Here is an 8283-nt window from a genome sequence, read left to right on the forward strand (position 1 = left end):
CCATAAATGTTCAATATAATATGTATGTATTTTTCTGCAATCAAACACTTGGGCACATGCACATGTTCTCTTCAGCATGCTCAGCAGACATTCCATCTAATATTTTATTATGAATATGAGACTGATCTGAAGAATGAAAACTGTATGACATGCATGTAATCACACTCACGCAGTCCATCTCTCTCACATAATACTCTGCATAATACAGTGAGCTTTTAATGCAGCAATACAATAAGCTTTCAATATGGAAACTTAATGTTCCTTTGTTACTAGTTCTAATGTGATGTTTTCGAATTAGTAACGGAGGCTTGGGATCAGCTGTTAAACTGTCAAACTTCGATTTGAATCTGAGAATGCCTATTTCTACTACTGTGATATCGCTCATTTAACATTTATTTTCTGTAAAAATTACTATTGATGGTATTTATGATTATGCATCATTTACCATCTGTTTATTCTGATGAAACTGACAGTTAAATCTTTAGAAAGTAGTGAAAAACCACATCAGTGTGAAATAAGTTCTTTCTGCTATAATATTAGAAATTTGATTCCACAGTCAAGGACTCTGTGTTCTTTTCTCTTGACAGGTTGTCATTAAGAAGGTGAGCAATTAATGAACTATTTCAGTAAGTATATTAACCTTGGCATCTGTTGCATTTGTCAAAATAGGTCATTTGAAGCAGTCCACACATGAACACTGCAAAATAACTTGCACATCTTTTCCTCAGCACACATTTGATGCTTCCTAAATTGGGCGCTGTGTATGAAATGAGGCTTATCCAGAGCCGTCTGTGTGGCACTGTGGGGGAGTGTTCACGTGGTCTCCACACTCATCCCACGAGAACGGGATGTTAACGTAGTGCAACACCTCACTCACATTCTCTGTGAGTCAGGCTAGAGTGATAGCAAAGAGCAGCTAGAATCTACCTCTCACATGATGCAGTGATTGCCAGGGCCAAAACCATCATAGAGACAATTATGAGAAAATTATGGCTGACTGATAATTGTTTTTAACGGATGAATCTTAAATTAATATATTTGGTCCCACTGATCTTAAATCTTTTCCACAAATTGATATGATTCTTTAGGGTCTTAATGAAAAGTTTCTAATATACTTTGGTTAAAATTTTCAATGGTAGTGTAAAACAACACCCTTTTTACCTTGTCAAAATGAGCTCTGCAAAAATGAACCCAATCTGATGGATTGTTCCTTTAAATGCAAATGAGCTCTGCTCGCCCCGCCCCTCTCTTCTCTCTGTGGAGTGACGAGCCCGTTTACTTTAGCCGCTTTTAGCACGTTTAGCCTTGCTAACTAGCACGTTATTAGGAAAGGTGATTGCAGAGATTCATTAAAAAAAACCTTATACTCACTTCTGCTGTAGGTGACGCTGGATCATGAATGATTTGCACGAACACAGCCGCATTTATGTAGATCGAGAGGTGCATTCCCTTCACAAACAAACGTAATCCACTGCATCTTCAGCGGCTCAGATGTCGGGAGTAAATGACGACCACTATGTTCATTATTACAGCCAGCATCACAACACATCAATTGCTCAATTGTGTGTGATGCCACACCAACAGGCATCTGAGAATGGCTCGATTTGAAAAAGGGGATATTATTTTTACAGATTAATTAAAACCACTGCATGGATTTTTATCATTATAGGGTAGATGTGTACATACACTGCCAACACACATTAATGCTCAAACAACATGTAAAAGTGAACTTTGCATCCGATGACCCCTTTAAAGGGAGAGTTCACCCAAAAATGAAAATTCTGTCATTAATTACTCACCCTCATGTTGTTCCAAACCTGTAAGACTTTTGTTCATCTTTGGAACACAAATTAAGATATTCATAGACATCATAGACAGCAACATAGCCACCACACTCAAGGTCCAGAAAGGTAGAAAGATATCACTAAACCAGTCCATGTGACATGGGTGGTTCAACCGTACTTTGACTTATTGTGCTCAAAGAAAACAAAACTAACTTTATTCAACAATTTCATCTCTTCTGAAGAGAAGAGAAGTGCAATAACACCCTGGCAACACTATGGCGTCAGTTTTTGCACAGACGGGCACCACATTTTCACCTGAAAAATATCCCAGAGGACAAAATAGAAGTATAAATTGTGACTGAAATTTTAGTTATAGTAATATATGGAATTATCTGTCTTTGCTTCTGTCAATTCTAAACTTGAAATGGGAGTTGCATTGGATTATTGGATGAGTTATTTCACCGTAGAGCTGTAATTGCAAGCTTCAATTCAATCTGCTCATTCTGCACATAATCAGACAGAGTGAAATGAGAAGAAGAGAGTGTGAGAATTTGATTCACAGTGTGTGTGTGGATGTGTGAACGAGTGCAAGTGTGTGTCACTGCGAGGTTTCCCGAAGGTGAGAGGCGTGATAGACAGTTTTGCAGAGGGTGAGCTGAGGCTGGATCAGATCTCATCAGAACATGAGAGGAAGGAATAAACAAGATTTATTTTTATTGTGCATGTGTGTGCTTCTGGTATAGACTATGTTATGGGGACAAAATGTCCCCACAAAGATGGCAATATCCAAAATCCTTGGGGACATTATGGGGACCAAGCTTATAAATCATAGAATGAGTTTTTTTGAAAATCTAAAACTGCAGAAAGTAAATAAATAGCAGTATTTTCTGCTATTTATACTACTTGTTGCAAACAGTGGCATTGATCTACACCTCAGTATTACATTATAAACCAGTACGCAATAATGACGTATTAAGTGTAAATTACCTGCTTTATTAAATTTACTAAAAGGATGCCGCCTTATTGGGACAATAAAGCCCTCTCTACACCTACCCCAACCCTACCCGATACTGTATTTTCAACTTTTCAATCATTCCTTAATTTTTATTTAAAAAATTATATGTGATATGAGACGTAAAAATGGACAAGAAAGAGTTTGGCAAACACAGCTCGAATGTGTCAAAAAGACTGCGCTACACACATTACCACCTGAAGCAGTTGTTTGGAGGCCGTCTTTTGTAATGTTGTCTATTCCAACCACACATTGGTGGGCGGAGTTAGTGTAAATAGCCTCTGCCAACAAGTTGCGCTGTTTGCACTTAAAATAGACATTCTTTTATTATAAAGCTTATATAGTGGCCCCAAAAAGTACAGTGAATGTAAATTTGTTAATATCCACTATATGATTCAACAAGCTCAGATAGATCAGAAACTGTTTTAGCGCATGGAGAGGTTGCATATTTAATAATCTAAAAGGCCATGTCAATGAAAGTGAATGAAAGATTTGGCAGCTGTTGTTCAATAAGGTGACAGTCCTATTAAAGGAGAAGTCCACTTCCAAAACAAAGATTCACATATAATGTACTCACCCCCTTGTCATCCAAGATGTTCATATCTTTCTTTCTTCAGTCGTAAAGAAATTATGCTTTTTGAGGAAAACATTTCAGCATTTTTCTCCATATAATGGACTTTTATGGTTCCCAACTTCCAAAATGTGGCTCACAAAAAATGATCCCAAATGTGGTTTTAACCAATCCCCGGCTAGGAAGAAGGGTCTTATCTAGTGAAATTATCTGTTGTTCCCATCTCATGTTCTCCAACTTCAAAATTGCCCTATATCGCTGTTTTACCATTTTTGTTAAGGGTGTTTGATCTTCTTTGCATGTTTACTTTGCAAAGAATGGGTCAGTACTTCTGCAGCGATGTAGGATGATTTTGAAATGACTTCAAAGTTGAGGGAGAAAATATGATTGGAGTTTTTCGACATACCCTAACTGTCTTAGAAGACACAGAGTTCAGGGGGAGCACGACAAGAAAAGCGTTTGAGATTAAAAAGTATTTAAATTGTATTTTTTTATGAAAATAACTGATCGTTTCACTAGATAAGACCCTTCGTCCTCGACTGGGATCGTTTACAACTGCATTTGGGATCGTTTGAAGCCGCATTTAAACTGCTTATTGGAAGTTCAAGCTCTGGGAATCATATCAGTCCATTATATGGAGAAAAATGTTTTCCTTAAAAAAAAATACAATTTCTTTAAGACAAAGAAAGACATGAGCATCTTGGATGACAAGGAGGTGAGTACATTATCTGTAAATTGTTATTCTGGAAGTGGACTTCTCCTTTAAGACACAGAGGCTGATGGACTGGCAGCGAGATGGGAATTAGTGACCATTAACTTGTTTTTGCTATGTTCTGTTTGGCACCAACCTAGTCATGGTTTGATTTCCATCTCATCTCATATGATATTCAGAGACAAAAGAGCATTTCTCCTGCACCGTGATCCTGTGAACACAAACACAGACACATGCATCTTAAAAACATAACACTCCCCTTTGGGCAATGAACTCTGTGTGTGATATTTTTTATAATAATAAATGATACCAGATGTACCCACAAAGGGTGTGGATTGTTTTGAAAATGTGAATTTTAGAGCCTTAAGATGCATTCATTTAATTTCAGTTGGGTGAATTCATTTAAAAATACACAGTGACTTACCTTAAAGTTTAATAAAGCACCTAAGCATGTCAGCAAAAAGTACATGCAGCCATATTTTGAGTACAGCTAAGATCAGTTTTGGTATAAAACTCAATATTTAAGCAAGTAATTGTAAAATCATAGCTGCCAATGCTCTCCTGTCTGCTATCCAGCGGTTTACGCTCCAGTCCAGTAGGTGGCAGAAATGCTCGCTTGATTCTTTGATGTACCGACATAAAAGCTTCATGTCTAGCGCTACCGTAAGTGTAAACTGTGTAGCACTGGATGCCAGACAAGAGAAGAATGGGGGCCACCATGGTTTTAAATCGTTTTCTCGCCTCTTAAAAAAAAAAATGTAACCAGTTACATTACTTTAATAAAGTAACTGAAATAGTTACATTACTTCTTACATTTTAAATAAGGTAACTTGTAATCTGTAACCTAATACATTTCCGAAAACAGCCTTCCCAGCACTGTTCATTTTGCTTACAATTATGCACTTTCAGTCTGTTCTAACTCAAACTGTCAGGGAATTTTTAAAAAACATATAGATTGAATGAGTTTAAGGCAGCTAAAGAAGAGGCACTTCTCATCCGGTGTGCGACCTCCTTTAATGACGTGATGTTGAAACAAAGTCCCCTTAAGTTAAGTCATTTTGGTGGCCATCTTTGAAACGTCTCTCTCTGTTTCAGTCATGCGAGTGCAGCTCCTCTGTTTAAATGGGAAAACATCAAATTCTCCAAAGCTGTTCAACAAGCTTACATTTAAATTTCATATTTCAAATCACCAATAAAATCTGACAATAACTGTCTCATAAATTTTGTTTCTTATGCTTAAAAATAGCATTGAAAGAGGTTATTTTTTCAGGGCAGACAAGCCAAAGTGCATGTGCGGTCCTAAACACGTGTCTCAGAACACTGACTGTTTCTATAGCAACTGGAGCTTCTAACTGCAGAGACGATTAGCGATTGGCTTTTTTATTTAGAAGGCGGGACTATTCCACCATATTACAGGGCAGCCCTGTAATATGGCAGAGTAGTCCTGCCTTAAATGTTCTCCCTTACTGTTCAGTAAAAAGATGTGCAATACTACTTTCATATGCTACATCTTATTTAATTCCTTGTTAATTTTATTCTATTCCATCTGTATACCACAACTGTTCATACAAATTTTGTCTATTTTTGTTTGTATATACAGTGCTGCTTGAAAGTTTGTGAACACTTTGGAATTTTCTGCATAAATGCGACCCGAAATATCATCAGATTTTCACACAAGTTCTGAAAGTAGACAAAGAGAAACCAATCAAACAAATGAGACTATATAATATTTTCCTTGTCATTTATTTATTGAGAAAAATTATGTTCGTCTCGGCCTCAGGCTCCACCTCCACTTGCTCCGCCACCGTCGGTCGGCCCCCTGGAATCATCAGCCCTTCCTCCACCATGGCTCCTCCCTTCGTTGGCTTCACCATCATGGCTGTGGCCAGGATCTCACCTGGCTCCTCCTACTCCAGATTCCTTCTGTCTCTACCCTAGCTCCTCCCTCCTTCTAATCCACCCTGGACCCTACATCTCCTCTTTGGCTCCTCCCTCCGTCGTCACCACCCTGGCCTTTGTTTGTTGTCCTCTATCTGGGAGTCTGTCTTCCACCAGAGCCTCATCCTGTTCCGACTTCCTATTGCCATCCCACGTCCACTCCTTTGCCCACCTCCTAAGTCCTCTCCATCCGTCCCTTTTTTTGTTTTTCTCTACGGTGTGAGGTCGCGCCATCTGGGAGGGGGAGTACTGTCACACCCCTGGACTATTTGTATTGTTTTTTTCCATTTCCATTTCAATTTCCATGTATTCATTTAACAGACGCTTTTATCCACAGCGACTTACAAGTGGTGTTGTGACAAGTTATTTTGTGCCTCTTTGTGATGGTACAACGAGGCATCGCTCACTAGTGGATCTCAGATTTCTGGAGGGAGTGTAGATTGGTAGCAGTGAGTGGAGGTAGAAAGGCGCTGAGCCTGTGGCTGTTCTATATGCAAGCACCAGTGTCTTGGATTTAATGCAAGCTGCAACCGGGAGCCAGTGCAGGGTGATGACATGGGCCATTTTGTGCTCGTTGAAGACCAGTCGTGCTGCTGCATTCTGAATCATTTGTAGAGGTTTGATTGCGCATGAAGGAAGACCGGCTAAAAGAGCGTTGCAGTAGTCCAGCCAAATGACCAGGTCCTGGACAAGAAGTTGTGTGGCCTGCTCTGTTAGAAAGTGCCTGATCTTTCTGATGTGCAATGCAAACCTGCAAGATCGAGCAGTTTTAGTTATATGGTCTTTGAAAGTTAGCTGGTCATTAAAGATTACACCAAGAATTCTGGCTGAACATGATGGGGTAATTGTTGATGAACCTAACTGGATGGTGAAGTCATGGTGTAGAGTCAGGGTAGCAGGGAAGACAAGGAGCTCAGTCTTTGCCAGGTTGAGCTGTAGGTGATGTTCTTTCATCCACGCCGAGATGTCCGCCAGGCAGCCTGAGATCCGTGCAGCTACCGTTGGATCATCTGGTTGAAATGAAAGATCTGTGTGTCATCAGCATAGCAATGGTAGGAGAAGCCATGTGCCTGTATGATGGGTCCCAGTGATGTAGTATATATGGAGAAGAGGAGGGGTCCAACAACTGATCCCTGAGGAACCCCAGTGACCAGATGATGTGCTTTGGATACCTCCAATGTGCCCTCATGTGCCCGTATATGGTTGTTCCTGTTACTGTCCTTGTTGAGTCATTATTAGTTAATCACCATCACCTGTTTGTGTGTTATTAGCCACCCTTTATAAGTTGTTTGAGTTCAATGCTTTGTGTCCGGTCTCGTCAATGAGTAAGTGTGTTCCTGTCTTCCTTTTGTGGATTTATCTGTGTGGATTACACTAAAGACTTTTCATTGCATTTCATCGTCATGTTGCACCTTCCTCCTCATGTGTTGTGACAGAATCATGAACAAAATGTGTAAATCACAAACTTTTGTTGATCACAGAGTTTATTTCCTGCAATAATGCAGCACAAATTTCTGCAGCACAATATAGGTAAATAACTAGAAGGTAAACTGTAAAATATTAGCACAATAAACCAATGTGTTTATCAGTTATTATAATACATTAAAATAAATAATTCCAGCTTGCAATATCAGATAGCATAACGAGAAGTAGCTAAAATAAAGACACAAGAAGCCATCACATTCAGTTTCAAATAGTCCCACCCACTCTTAGGTGCATAAGACAAAGACAAAATTACTTGCTTCACATCTACCCAGACAACAATCTCTCTAAACCTCTTTTTGGAATTAGGCCATTTAAAAGGGATTTTAACTGAACGTCTGAGCAAATAGCCAATATAACAAAATAATTAAAAACTGGAAGGGGGGCTTCACGATATGTGACTCAATTCTCTATATCTTGATTCTGCTGAATCAATCCCGTCACTGCGAGTACAACTCATTGCAGTGGGAATTAGAATGTCACATTGGGTCATGAACTAGAAAAAGAAGAGCTATGTGAGAAAAAGATTGTAGAAAAAGACTGCAGTGCCAATCCGTTAACCCAACCGTTACACAAGGATCAATACAGCCCGAATGAAAAGCTAAGGAAATCATTTGACACTTTCACACCTACCTTCCACACACATGTACGTGCAATGACACACATATATTCACACAGTATCACCTCTTACATCATTTTATTAGCAAATGCACCAGTTTTGAAGGAAGCTGAGAATCTACAGAGCACCATTTTAGACAAATAGAAAAGTAGAGGAATTGCAACC

The sequence above is a fragment of the Labeo rohita genome, chromosome 8 (assembly GCF_022985175.1).
Source record: "Labeo rohita strain BAU-BD-2019 chromosome 8, IGBB_LRoh.1.0, whole genome shotgun sequence".
NCBI classification, from domain to species: domain Eukaryota; kingdom Metazoa; phylum Chordata; class Actinopteri; order Cypriniformes; family Cyprinidae; genus Labeo; species Labeo rohita.